This window comes from Leuciscus leuciscus, assembly GCF_965113295.1.
Source record: "Leuciscus leuciscus genome assembly, chromosome: 7".
Classification (NCBI taxonomy): Eukaryota; Metazoa; Chordata; class Actinopteri; order Cypriniformes; family Leuciscidae; genus Leuciscus; species Leuciscus leuciscus.
Genome location: NC_138731.1, coordinates 42,697,125 through 42,709,110, shown reverse-complemented (window position 1 = coordinate 42,709,110; position 11,986 = coordinate 42,697,125). Strand labels below are relative to the sequence as shown.

Below are 11,986 nucleotides of genomic sequence, written 5' to 3'. Positions count from 1 at the left end.
TGTATAATATATATAAATATAATAATATATACACATATTATATAAATTCAAACTTTTATGTTAGATGCAATTAATCGTGATTAATTGATTTGACAGCACTGTATGTGACACACATACATGTGTGTGTACACACACACATAGGCCTGTATGTATACACACACACACACACACACACACACACATTAGATAAAAAAACTTCATATGTTAAAAGCGATTAATCGATTTGATAGCACTAGTTTAATTACATAATTACTTGGCCTTGACATGTTTTTACTCTCATTAAAACATAATTTCATTAAGAAAATTCATGATGGCATTCTAGAATATAGCATCTGACGTAAATAAGGTTGCTATGCAACAAAAAATATTATCGCTACTGGCGCACAGTGATATAGTAAATTAGGAATAGCGTACTACGTTATAATACTGTTTTTTCACATCTTTATATTTAAAAAATATTAAGAATATTCTACTCTGTGAACTTTTTGCTTCGAGTGGTTTGAACGCTTTACTGACCAATCAGCAGTCAGCATCGATATTTTAAGGTGTGGGCTATAATATAGGGCTATAATATAGGTGTGGGCCATAATATAGGAAGTCATGCTAAAAGACAACAGATTATTTTCTCCCATATTCCCTCCCAAATCCTCGTGTTTTAATGAAGCATAATTTCGCTATGTCTCGCGCCACACATTGCTGTTTTGCTCCAGCAAAAACAACACAACAACTGAGGCACACGACATGCTTTTGCTCTATTTGCAATGCTGAATATTGCATGTCGAAAGCACACAATGTGTTGCGCATAATACACGACCCAACTTGGATAAACAGAGCGTTCAAATTCTCATCTCTCACATCAAAGCATGAATTTATTCTAAAAGGCAGCAAATATGAACTCTCTCCCTAATGATCTCTCTCTCTCTCTCTCTCTCTCTCTCTCTCTCTCTCTCTCTCTCTCTCTCTGGAGTCGTGGACAGATGCTTGTACATAATTACGTTGTCAGTGCTCGTTATTTGGAAGAGGAAAGCTGTACTGACAGTTTCTGGGTCCATGTGTTTTCTTTTTTCTTTTTTGTCTTAATTTTTTTTTTTTTTTTTTTTTTGTCCTTGCTGTTGACTCAAATTTGACAGCATAATGCCGAAAGTGTAAGACAGAAATATGACTGATTAGATATTCTAAAGGTCTATAGACCTCCACTCCTCGATAAAGCAGGCCTTCCGTTCATTCATCTGCGCACTTTCTTGCAATATATTTGGATTAAAGTCGTCCCCCCCCCCCAAAAAAAAAGAGGAGGAGGAAGACGAGGGTTATAGATTGAGAAGGAGAAGCAGCAGGCTGATTACGAGGTGTCAAAATTGCCAGGAGCAAAAAGGTGAAAGCAATCAGGGGTGAGAAGAGTGCAGCATTCGTGAGGGGCAACTAATTATCCAATTCATTTGTGGAGAGCAGCATTTGAGTCTGAACGCTGACAGATTGGTGCGGAGGAGAGGGGAGGTGTTGGAACAATGGAACCCGGTTCACCCTCATTACTGCCGCATGCTAATCAGACGCTCCGCGCCGCACAGTTCAGCGGAAAACAGCTTCATTCCAACGCGAAGAAACCCGCTAGAGAGAGAGAGAGAGAGAGAGAGAGAGAGAGAGAGAGAGAGAGAGAGAGAGAGAGAGAGAGAGATTTACAAGCACTTTATTATTCTATGAACCTTACATCACGTTGCTGGCAGATATTAAAAAAATTATAAAAAATAAATTACTTTATAATTAAAAATGTTTGACATTTAAAAAAAATATTTTATTGAAAATAAAAGAGAGAGAGGGAGAGAGAGACCTGCACAGAACTGTGTTGGCTCAAGTTCCACCAACGCATAAACGAGCCAAAAGGTTCCTTCAAGCAAAATGAGTTGCATTGCTTGAATTGCCAACTAATTTAAATTAGGCTATGTCTTATTTTAACAATCTGCCCTATAATAATCTATAGGTAACCTATACTGTAAAAATGGTAGGCAATAGGCAATCTAATACAATAGCCATATATATTAGTGCTGTCAAATCGATTAAACGCATCTAACATAAAAGTTTGTTTATTATATTATTATATGTATATGTTATATGTCTGTGTGTATATATATATATATATATAATATGTATGTATATATATACACACACACACACACACACACACATTCACACTATAAAAAAGTATATGATCAATAAGTTATTCTTAAGTTATGACAACATGTTTTTTATTGATTTAACTCATCAAAATAATTTCAATTTCAACTTTTTTATAAATGATAAAAGATTCAACAAAATGTCAGTTTCAGGTAATTTATGTTGAAATTACTTAAAAATTCAAGTTGATTGTACTTAATTTAAGGCAGCAACTTCGTTTTACAGTATGCAAATAATAACACACACACACACACACACACACACACACACACACACACACACACACACACACACACACACACACACACACACACACACACACACACCCACATGTTATGTAAACACAAACTTTTATGTTATGCACTTAATCGATTTGACAGCACTATACATTTTTACCTTATGTATATATATATATAGGCTATATATATATATATATATATATATATATATATATACACACACACACACATATAGGTCTACAGAGAGAGTCAATCTGCTCCTCTAAATCTTTTTTCGCCTCTTGTAATGCGTTTATGTAGCCTATATCAATTATTTTATTTAAATATATCAAGGCTATATTCTATATTAATAATATAAACTACGAAGTCACGTTGGAAATTAAGCTTCCTAATTTCATTAATATACTTGCCGTCAAAAAATGGGACACGGATAATTACATTAAATTAGCATCATTTGAAACATCTGTTGCTATTTCATTTGTGTCTAATCCTTCCTCAATTAATGTTTCCTTATGTCCTATATAACTGCACAACATCGTTCATGAGAATTTCCCGCGAGATGTGGATTTTTTAGGCCTATACCAGACCACATGAATTATACTACTAATAAAAATTAGGCCAATTATTTTAGCCTAATTATTATTATGTTTTGAGGATCATGAAGAATTATTTTTTCGGAAATCATTTCTACATTTATTTCACCTTGCTATATTCACTTCCATTTTTTCCCAGAGGATTAATTTAGCAGTTTATTTATTTATTTTAATGTAGGCTAACTTTAAACTATTGAAATGTTTTACACGCAAACGGAAATTATAAATCAGATTATATTCATGTCTGGAAGAAAAACATTCACTCGTTTCGTTTACAGCTGCAAATGAACTAGTAGAGAGTCACTAGACGACTTTATTATATTGCGGCATCATATATATATATATATATATATATATATATATATATATATATATATATATATATATATATATTAATATTCTACCTGAAATGAATCGCAATCATTATGACATCACAGAGAATGTACTGAATGTATCGAAATCTAATCAGCTATTGCTATGACGTGATTAATAAATGGGTAGTCTATCAAAAAAAAAAAAAAGCAGATTGTGCGTAAAGTGTTTTCTTAATTTCTTGACCAGTCCTCGACAACCACTGCAGCTAAAATAAATAAATATATGAACATAATAATTATAATATTTAGTAAATAAATGACTAAAACATCAGAACCTCCCTCTCGTTTACACATTAAGAAAAATAATAGGCTACTTATCAACATGATCTTATTTCTTTTTGTACAGCCAAATAACCACAATCTGAGTAACCAAGCTGACTATTGCCAAATCACAGTCTGGGAGAGGAGAGGGGGGAAAAGATGGAGGAATTAATATGTAGTGTTAATTAACAGGAAGTCAGAGACAGTCTCAGCATCACTGAGAAAGTTTGATCAGAGGAAGTATATTCCCACAGTATTATGTGCGGTGTTTATAACGACAGCTCAGTGCTGTCGCCCTTTTTTAGCGAACACCTGAGATCTGAGGACACAATTGTAATCTCAAATTTAACTAATTATGTTTGTTGTGAAATCTAGAGTCAGGTTTGACTGTCATTCTCTTGTCACGTGTCTTTTTCCGCCCCTTACATTTGACCTGCAATTATGCTATTTTATTGTGCAATTTGTCAGGCGTTTCTAGACCCAATACATCTCAGCTTAGTATTTATTTAGGATATCTATTTTGAGAATTGTATATTATTTGTCCATGCACCTGTGAGAATCCCCCTAGCAGGTGTTTTAGGTCAGTTGGCCGGTATTTTCTATCCTCCCGATGGCTCGATGGCCATCTCTCCATATCAAAGTCGTGCAGACAATCAACAACTTCCTACATAAACACATGCGAATATATGGGATGCAGACCAAATGTAAGGGCAAGAGAGGAGAGGGCCACCCCGCAGTTTACATGTTACCCAACAAGCAACGCGACGGTCCCTCTCGGTTCAGGATGCGACGCGATTCCTCCTCGTGTCAGGCGAAATGTGTTGAAGCGAAAGGCTTCTTCCGTAGGTCTCTGAGCAGTCCTGTCTGCTGTGTGTGTTTGTTTCGAGAACCCCGATTCTGGAGCACGGATTTGGCAGTCACAGCAAGTGATGACAGAGGCATTGGTGAGATCGCACCCGGAGCCCCAGAGGACGATACCGTTTCTGAGGAGAGGAAGGCCTCTTAGACCGGCACAGGCTTCGCTTCAAGATGCTTGAAGTCGTGCGGTTTGCTGGTTCTGTACACTCTTCGAAATAAATGTTCCAAAAGCGGGGTTTCGAAGCGATGCTATCATAGAAGAATTCTTTTTTTTTGTTTCCCCAAAAGTTCTATTCAGTGAACCGTTCGTAAAAGAAACATTTTTGTTAACGCTTTATTTTAAGGTGACGTTGTTACTGCATATGCAACATTACAATTAACCAACCCTAAACCAAGCCCTAACCCTAACTGGAACTTTCTATGGTTACACTTTATTTTAAGGTGTCGTTGTTACAGTGTAATTATATATTTAAGTACTGAGTTATATCAAGCAACTATATGTACTTACTATATAGGGTTAGGGTAGGATTTGGTTGAGGGTTAGTTGCATGTAATTATGCATAATTTACTGTTATTACTATGGTAAGTACATGTAACATATGTAACAATGACACTGTAAAATAAAGTGTTACCCTTTCTATTAATGTTGTTAATTAATAGTATTACTCAGTACTTATTTGAGTAAGTACAATGTAATAACGCCTTCTTAAAATAAAGGGTTGCACTTTATTTTAAGGTTTCTTTGTTACACTGTATTTATGTAAATACTGAGTAATGTTAAATAATGTAGTATTTACTATATGGGTTTGGTTTGGTTTAGTTGCATTATGCATAATTAGTTATTACTATCGTAACTACATCTAACACATGTAACAATGACACTGTAAAATAAAGTGTAACCTTATTTTTCTTAGTAGGCTACATAGAACATTTTAAAAATAATAATAGGTTAATCATCTAAAGAACCTTTTTCTTTAAGGTTCCGTGGATTTTCCCAGCTCAGCTAACAAAAATCTGAACGTTGCTGAAAAATTATTTCTGAAGATATATATTTCTGAATATAATTTTTCAAACACACCTGAATGTTCATTTTGAATGTTCTATGAACGTTCTGAAACTAACATATAAACGCTCTCCAGGAACAATGTATAATAACATTTTTGTGCTAAAATTTTAAATTACATTATTAAAAATCAGATAATGCTGAACGAATGTTCACTTGTAGAACGTTGTCATATCATGGACCCATAGGCTATAGATGGCAATAAATAATCTTTATTTTTAGGGTTCTATTTTCATTAGGCCTATTTGTGCGCCCTAATCAAAGGCTTTGCCATGTATCCATCCACCCATCTCAAAAAATATTTTTTTTTTTCCCCATGCAAATTTATTCATAACACCCTTGCAAGCTACAGTTGTGACACCGCTGACCTTTCAGAAGCAATAATGAAATAATGATGCACGGTGTTTCACGTTGCATTCATATCTACCTATATATATGTTTTTTTCCCCTTTGCTTTAGATGGTTAAAAAAGAAGGAAGGGAGAGATGCAATGCGCCGCAAGGGTTAAGGCAGCATGAGAGAATCCATTCTCGGCTTAATGACCTCTCCTAGCTGGGCGAGGACGGCAGGGAACACGCTCTTGACTTGTACCGAATTTGCCAATTAACACCTCGGATAACAGGCAGCCTCGGAACATCAGGCGCGTTGGGAGGAGACGCTCACATGCACTTTGTTTTTCATTCTTGGCCTGCTTCCTATGGCTGGCATGCGTGCGTTTCAGCATCTTAAGGGCTTCGGGACGACGCTTCACTCATTCACATCGCGTTCAACACAAAGATCGCTCGAAGCAGCGATTAGCGTTTAGCGATTCAGGAAACGTGTTCGTTTTGTCCTTACAGCTGGAGAGAGAATTGGCTTGCATAGTCATATCTTAGATATTCTTCGACTTCTCTTTTTTTCCCCTCCCTTCGTATTTCTCCGTTACTGATAGCGTTTGCTATTTTCACACTAGCCCATATGGCCGCTTGCAGCCTCAATTAGATCCACAACTCTGGTTTCCAAGACACTCTCGTCTCTCTCTCTCTCTCTCTCTCTTTCTCTCTCGCTCTCTCGCTCATGCCTGGCTCGCTCTCCCTCTTCCTCTCTATTGTTGCTCCTATTGAACAAATGAAGACTAACAGACTGATATCGTCTTGATCACAAAGTTAATTATTCAAAAATCTCGATCTTGACTCTGGTCTCCTTGGTTGAAGCACCCACTCCTCTCCAGCCTATTATTTTCTCACATGTTTATCAGACGCCTAAACAACACCTTGGGCGGGTGTGAATTTTCAAGCCCCCAGTGAAATTCTCACCGGGCTCCGTCACTGTTTTTCCTCCGAGTCCATTTACAGGTAGGAGAGAGAGAAACACCGCTGCCAGGTCCTAATGACTGGAAGCCCGCATGAAACACCTTTCGGCCCGTGTCGCGCGCTCGTCCTCACATCAAGCTGCGGAAATTGAATACGTTTACGCGCGATGTTTTCACCGTTCCACACGTCGCTTCGCAATTCATTAGCAGCTATTCTAACGGAATGCGATCATCAAAGGAAAGATACATAATTGATAGAGGTTCACACCGCAGACAAAGGTGATGCAATCTGTCTAACAATGTTCGCAAATGTGTGCCTTATACATCTAGGAGGATAACACTTCCTTTAAGCGGCCGCGGGCCTTCCCGCGCGGCGCGTCACAGCGCGCGTTCCGCTCACCTCCGAGGTTGCGAGATCGTAGCTCGCCTCGTCTTAAAGACGAGCAGGGAGAATGTGATCCGTGCTATGGAGGTCCACACACCCGCATTCATTTATTTATGCAGTGTGAAGAAACCATCTGGCCGTGGAGAAATTGAAAGTGGATGTAATCTGGCAGGCGCAGAGTGTATGACTGACACCTCATGCGGTATTAGTGGGAGGACAAAATCATTAATGCTCCTTCTGAACCGGCACAAGACATTAAATGACTGACTAGTAGAAACCTTATATTCCTTGAAAGTCTCCCAGACAATGATGATTCACTTACATTCACAAAATAGTAGCCCTGGTTAAATTTACTCTCAGTGAGTCATTAGTTGTTTTTTTGTTGTTGTTGTTTTTTTGTATATTGAATTTTCTAGCATTTTATTTGAATCCCCACAGCTGTTGTTTTTTCGCCCAGTTTTTCATTATTCACTGGGTTTACAAGGAGAAAAAAGCTGCATCACATTGCAAAATATTCTTAAAACCTGCTCAATTGTGGCCAAACTGTTCAGATCAGATTAAATGATCAGGAAGTAATCTTTAGCTGCTCACTTTTATTGTAAGTCCTTCAGGAATAATAGTATCTTTCGAGTTATGGTGATCACATGTGCTAATGTATTCACCTGTCTGATGTCAGTGACACGCACAATGTTCAGAATGGCTCATTTTTGCAGTCTCTTTGCAGCAAATTCTCCTTTTTTTCAGTGGGGAGGAACTACAGTTCGTTTACAGTGAAGTATATCTGAACAGATAAATTACATTTTTATTCCTCATGATATGAGCCCTTTACTTTGTATTCTTTTATTATATTTATATAAAGGGATTGTATTGGTGAACTTTAGTGCTAAACACCCTAAATGTGGCAAGTGACACTTTTACCTCAGGAGTGTTTAAAAACAAAAACAATGGAAAAGCAAATAATTAGCTTGGTTATGTTGGGGTCACTCAATAAAGCAATATGGCAAGAAAGTCTGCGTTAACGTGTCACAAGTGTGTTTCATACAATACAGTCTCAAGTGCTTTCATATAGCAATTACTACAAAAAAAGTATAAAAAAATATAACATTGACTTATTTTATTTAGCAAATTAAACACCATATGTCTACAAGAACATAGTCTTTACATAAAGTAACACTTTATAGTTTTGAGTGCTGTGCTAAAAGAGTGTTGATATGTGCTTATGCAAATTCTACACGGTAAGTTAATGCATCTCAAATATTTTCATGGCAAAGTAAAATAGTTTGAGCAACAGATACACTGATTATATAGACTGAATTCATTTGACTTTTTCTTTTTCTAAGGTCTTTTAATTTAGTGCAAAACAAATGTGTTGCCTACTCTGCTCACACACTCCTCTATCTGGGGATGAGCTAGTGCAATTCTCCGCTGGCTTTTCTGCGACAACAACCTGCAAAGTGCTCCCAAAACCCTAATCTGCACGTCAGGGACCCCACACCTCCTGAGCACCGACGGCTTCTGTTGTTGTCCTGCGAGTCCTGCTTTTCTTCTATTGTCTTTGCATCCTGTAGGTCATGTCATATTCATTGGATGTGTTCACAATAGAGCGAATGGAAATGAGAGTTGTGTTCATTTCACTAGTTGTGGTGATGAAACAACTCCAGACATAAATGCCAAGTTTGGATTTAAAGCTGAGAAGCAGTAATGAGAAATCCATTATTTCTCTCTTGAAGTTCTTTTTAAGGACCTTTGATTTCTGTAAATGTAAATTAGCACTTTTCCTCTTCCTCTAAAGCACAGAGCTGGCAGTGCCAAGCTTGTGGGTTCAATTTCCAGGCAACAAAAATACTGCGCAAAATATACATTAAAGGGATAGTTCACCCAAAAATTTTAATTCTGTCATTATTTACTCACCCTCATGTCGTTCCAAACGTGTAAGACTTTCGTTTATCTTCGGAAGACAAATGAAAATCTTTTTAATGAAATCTGAGAGATTTCTGTCCCTCCATTGACAGCTACGCAACTACCACTTTGACTCTTCAAAAAGTTCATAAAGAGATCGTAAAACTAATCCATATGAATTAAGAGGTTTAGTCCAAATTTTCTTTAGTGATTCGATCGCTTTTTATGATGAACATATTTAATTTAGGCTTTTATTCACATATAAACATTGATCACCAAACAAGCTCAACCGAACCTGCTTTGATGCTTGAGAAACAAACCTCTAACAGAAGCTCAAACGTGCTGCGTAACAGGAGAATGAACCTCATTGGTTCTCGCTGAAGCTCAAACGTGCTGCATAACAGGAGAATAAACCTCATTGGTTCTCGCTGAAGCTCAAACGTGCTGCGTAACAGGAGAATGAACCTCATTGGTTCTTGCTGAAGCTCAAACGTGCTGCGTAACATGAGAATGAACCTCATTGGTTCTCGCAGAAGCTCAAACGTGCTGCGTAACACGAGAATGAACCTCATTGGTTCTTGCAGAAGTTCAAACGTGCTGCGTAACACGAGAATGAACCTCATTGGTTCTTGCTGAAGCTCAAACGTGCTGCGTAACAGGAGAATGAACCTCATTGGTTCTTGCTGAAGCTCAAACGTGCTGCGTAACAGGAGAATGAACCTCATTGGTTCTTGCTGAAGCTCAAACGTGCTGCGTAACAGGAGAATGAACCTCATTGGTTCTTGCTGAAGCTCAAACGTGCTGCGTAACACGAGAATGAACCTCATTGGTTCTTGCTGAAGCTCAAACGTGCTGCGTAACACGAGAATGAACCTTATTGGTTCTTGCTGAAGCTCAAACGTGCTGCGTAACACGAGAATGAACCTCATTGGTTCTCGCTGAAGCTCAAACGTGCTGCGTAACACGAGAATTAACCTCATTGGTTCTCGCTGAAGCTCAAATGTGCTGCGTAACACGAGATGAACCTCATTGGTTCTCGCTGAAGCTCAAACGTGTTGCGTAACACGAGAATGAACCTCATTGGTTCTCGCTGAAGCTCAAACGTGCTGCGTAACACGAGATGAACCTCATTGGTTCTCGCTGAAGCTCAAACGTGCTGCGTAACACGAGAATGAACCTCATTGGTTCTCGATGAAGCTCAAACGTGTTGCGTAACACGAGAATGAACCTCATTGGTTCTCGATGAAGCTCAAACGTGTTGCGTAACACGAGAATGAACCTCATTGGTTCTTGCTGAAGCTCAAACGTGCTGCGTAACACGAGAATGAACCTCATTGGTTCTTGCAGAAGCTCAAACGTGCTGCGTAACACGAGAATGAACCTCATTGGTTCTCGATGAAGCTCAAACGTGTTGCGTAACACGAGAATGAACCTCATTGGTTCTTGCTGAAGCTCAAACGTGATGCGTAACACGAGAATGAACCTCATTGGTTCTTGCTGAAGCTCAAACGTGCTGCGTAACACAAGAATGAACCTCATTGGTTCTCGCTGAAGCTCAAACGTGCTGCGTAACACGAGAATGAACCTCATTGGTTCTCGCTGAAGCTCAAACGTGCTGCGTAACACGAGAATGAACCTCATTGGTTCTCGCTGAAGCTCAAACGTGCTGCGTAACACGAGAATGAACCTCATTGGTTCTCGCTGAAGCTCAAACGTGCTGCGTAACACGAGATGAACCTCATTGGTTCTCGCTGAAGCTCAAACGTGCTGCGTAACACAAGAATGAACCTCATTGGTTCTCGCTGAAGCTTAAACGTGCTGCGTAACACGAGAATGAACCTCATTGGTTCTCGCTGAAGCTCAAACGTGCTGCGTAACACGAGAATGAACCTCATTGGTTCTCGCTGAAGCTCAAACGTGCTGCGTAACACGAGATGAACCTCATTGGTTCTCGCTGAAGCTCAAACGTGTTGCGTAACACGAGAATGAACCTCATTGGTTCTCGCTGAAGCTCAAACGTGCTGCGTAACACGAGATGAACCTCATTGGTTCTCGATGAAGCTCAAACGTGTTGCGTAACACGAGAATGAACCTCATTGGTTCTCGCTGAAGCTCAAACGTGCTGCGTAACACGAGAATGAACCTCATTGGTTCTCGCTGAAGCTCAAACGTGCTGCGTAACACGAGAATGAACCTCATTGGTTCTCGATGAAGCTCAAACGTGTTGCGTAACACGAGAATGAACCTCATTGGTTCTTGCTGAAGCTCAAACGTGCTGTGTAACACGAGAATGAACCTCATTGGTTCTTGCAGAAGCTCAAACGTGCTGCGTAACACGAGAATGAACCTCATTGGTTCTTGCTGAAGCTCAAACGTGATGCGTAACACGAGAATGAACCTCATTGGTTCTCGCAGAAGCTCAAACGTGCTGCGTAACACGAGAACGAACCTCATTGGTTCTCGCAGAAGTTCAAACGTGCTGCGTAACACGAGAATGAACCTCATTGGTTCTTGCTGAAGCTCAAACGTGCTGCGTAACAGGAGAATGAACCTCATTGGTTCTTGCTGAAGCTCAAACGTGCTGCGTAACACGAGAATGAACCTCATTGGTTCTTGCTGAAGCTCAAACGTGATGCGTAACACGAGAATGAACCTCATTGGTTCTCGCAGAAGCTCAAACGTGCTGCGTAACACGAGAACGAACCTCATTGGTTCTCGCAGAAGTTCAAACGTGCTGCGTTACACGAGAATGAACCTCATTGGTTCTTGCTGAAGCTCAAACGTGCTGCGTAACAGGAGAATGAACCTCATTGGTTCTCGCTGAAGCTCAAACGTGCTGCGTAACACGAGAATG

At 39.2% G+C, this 11,986-nt stretch overlaps 1 long non-coding RNA gene across 1 annotated transcript; it reads left to right on the top strand.

Annotated features, from left to right (window-relative positions):
* The first annotated feature begins 136 nt into the window (after positions 1–136).
* On the top strand, positions 137–1,271 carry LOC309503900. Its single transcript, XR_014207927.1, has 2 exons — positions 137–545; positions 577–1,271. It is a non-coding gene; the product is annotated as an uncharacterized lncRNA (long non-coding RNA).
* The last annotated feature ends 10,715 nt before the right edge of the window (positions 1,272–11,986 follow it).